We start from the raw sequence: 3,395 nt of genomic DNA on the forward strand, positions 1-3,395 counted from the left end.
AAAATTAATTTTGCTTCCAAAAAGTCGAAATGAATTTCTGTGTACGTTGGTGGCTGCACAAGCCTTACTACGGTACAAATGGCCTGCACCAAATAACCCATGATGCGTCCCGAGTGTCGTACTTTTGCCGAAATAAAAAATGTGATTTTGTAATACCCTACACCACTATGTGGGGACGCCATAATAAGTTGGTTTTGGTTCAAAAGTTTGTGACACATGGAAATAATGGTAGTAGGCCTATACATATATATACCAAAATGAATGGCTCGAGTGTGTCCTTCCAAATTTTGGATGTTGATTGGGGTCACTTTTGACTTTGGTGATGGTCGGACAATATTCAGGGGTCGGAATGGGCAAAAAAACTTATTTGGAGAAAAAGTTTATAAGGGTTATACCAAAAGCAAAACTTGGCAATGAAAGTAGAAAAAGTAGGTCGTCGTAGGTGGTGAAACAACATAATACAACCTAACTTTTAATTTTTGCGATTTTCATAGCAATGACGAATATCACAGCTTTTTATAAAAGTAAAAAGTCCCAACTTTACAATGATGCAAAGTAGGTAGGCGTAGTTGGTCAAACGATGGAGATATCGCAATAGTCGGTAATAATTTTGTCATTTTTTGTGTTATCACGCCACATGACGCAATTTTCATGGGATCACGAAATTTTGGGATTTGATACGGGTCCCAAAGAGGAAGAAGCCTATTGAGGTTGGTGATGGTGGGAAAATATTCAGGAATGGGCAAAAATCATATGTGGGGAAAATTCAAGGTTTCGTTGTTATGCTAATATGTCCGCATACAGTAGGAGTATTCCAAAAGGAAATGGAAGAAGAAAAGATCTCCTTCACACTGATGAAAAGTAGGTTGGCGTAGGTGGCCAAACAACAGTGATATCACTAATTCGGTAATGTAAACTATTTTCCCATTTTTTTTGTAATCACGCTACAGGTCGGAATTTTGTTCGGATAGTCACTATTGATTTTGGCCGGATAATAATCGTACCGATAACATATCAACACAATGGCAAAATATCCATTCAAACAGCCGCAAAATCCATACTTGGATACCAGAGACCTCCACCAAGGAATCCATGGTATGACTATGAGTGTCGTGCTGCTCGTGAGAAATGGAAAGACAGGAGTGTGAAAAATCGAGATGTACAGGAGCCAAAATGAAGCCCGAAAGTTCTACCAAAGAGTGAAACATCAAACTGATGGCTTTGGTACAGGCACCTCCTCCTGTAGAGACCAGCAAGGTAATTTGGTAACTGATACAGATAGTGTGCTCAGGATATGGAAATAACATTTCTCCAAACTGTTGGTCTCCGATAGTAGCGAAGACGGCGAAGATACCACAGATCCAATCCTAGAAGATGGTATTGAATGTATACCGCCCGGCCAAGATGAGGTAAATACAGCAATAAGTCGGCTGAAGAATAATAAGGCAACAGGAGCCGATGGCCTACCAGCCGAGCTGTTCAAAACCGGAGGCGACACGCTGAAAAGGTGTATTCATCAGCTAGTTAGCACCATCTGGCAGGAAGAACGAGTACCCGCCGATGGCAACCTGAGCATCCTGTGCCCTGTCCACAAGAAAGGAGATAAGACTTTATGCTCTCACTATAGGGGCATAAGTCTTTTCCCTATTGCCTACAAGATAGTGTCAGGGATAATGTGCGAACGACTAAAGCCTATGGTCAATGAAATAATTGGGCCATACCAATGCGGCTTTTAACCTGCCATGTCCACCATTGACCAGATATTAACCCGGTGGAAAATCCTGGAGAAGACCCAAGAGATGAAGATCGACAACTACCACATTTTTGTCGATTTAAAAAACAGCATTCGATAGCCCCCAACGTTCAAAGGTATTTCAAGCCATGTCTGTATTTGCTATCCCTGCAAAGCTCATCCGGCTTAGTAGAATGACATTAACTGATACTCGATCGTCAATTAAAATAAGAAAGAACCTCTCCAAAGAGTTTGGTACCAAAAGAGGTTTCAGACAATGTGATGGCCTCTAGTGTGATATTTTCAACATTCTGCTGGAAAAGGTTATACGAGATGGTAATGTGAAAAGAAGTGACACAATATATACAAACAGTCTATGTTACTTGCGTATACCGATGACATTGACATCATAAGTCGATCGGTAAGTGATTTAACTGATACCTTTCAAAAAGTCGAAAGGGAATCTGCTAAAGTGAGTCTGGCGGTAAACGGCGAGAAGACAAAGTTAATGGTGTCGTCGCGCAATGCTTCCATAGAGATCGGGCCAACTGTTGACGTTGGTTCCTATAATTTTGTGGTAGTAAGGGACTTCGTATACCTTGGCACCGCCGTAAACACAACCAACAACATCAGTTGTGAAATACGAAGAAGAGTAGTGTTGGCCAACAGATGCTACTTCGGGCTGAGCAAGCAGATTAGGAATAAAGCCACATCTCGTCAAACAAAAACAACGCTTTACAAAACACTGATACTACCCGTGCTGATGTATGGTTCCGGACAAGGCAGTGCTTGGTGTGTTTGAGAGAAAAATTCTTCTGCGTTGACGGTGAATATCGACGTTGGATGAACCACGAGCTGTATCTGCTATACAACGACATCAATATAGATAAACGTATCGAGATACAACGATTGCGTTGGCTAGGCCATATCATAAGAACGAGCGATGATGAACTCGCTAAAAAGGCGCATAAATTGGGGACGCATGGCGGTGCACGGAGAATTGGCAGGCCAAAGAATAGATGGCGCAAACAAGTGGATGAAGAGATGAAAAGGCGCGGTATTCCAGAAAGCGAAGCACTAAACAGAGAGAATTGGAGGGAGATATTTTCTTAGTTCGGCTTATGGAACAAATGTTCTGTAATGGGCCAGCTAAGTAAGTAAGTAGTAATAATCAGAGGTCGGAATGGACAAAAACTTATGTAGAGAAAAACTCACAGTTTTATTCTTCTAGTAAGGCTATTCCAACCGCAGAACCTTTCAATGGAAGAAGATAAGATATCCTTTACATTGCTGACAATTAGGTTGGTGAAGGTGGAAAATATCACAATAGTCGGTAACGCATCAATTTGTTCAATTTTCTTGTTAGCGGGATTACAGACCGCAATTTTGATCGGATCGTCATGAAATTTTGTTTGCTAATAGGAGAGGAAGAAGCATATATAGTCTGATGATACTCACATAATATTCCCTAAAGGAAACGTTTACCAGAGACAAGCTTATGCACAGGGGTAGTGCTGTAGGATAGGGCCCTGTCCCGACTATAGTCTTTGCTAATTTGTTGACTACTAAAGAGGTAACGGAAAAAAGAGGAGGGGGTATCGTTCTTCCAGAAAAATAAGTGAAATGGGAGTACGAAAAAAGGGATATGTATAGAAGTCGGAAT

Source organism: Musca autumnalis, unplaced genomic scaffold (genome assembly GCF_047663935.1).
Source record: "Musca autumnalis isolate F117 unplaced genomic scaffold, ASM4766393v1 scaffold_1, whole genome shotgun sequence".
NCBI classification, from domain to species: domain Eukaryota; kingdom Metazoa; phylum Arthropoda; class Insecta; order Diptera; family Muscidae; genus Musca; species Musca autumnalis.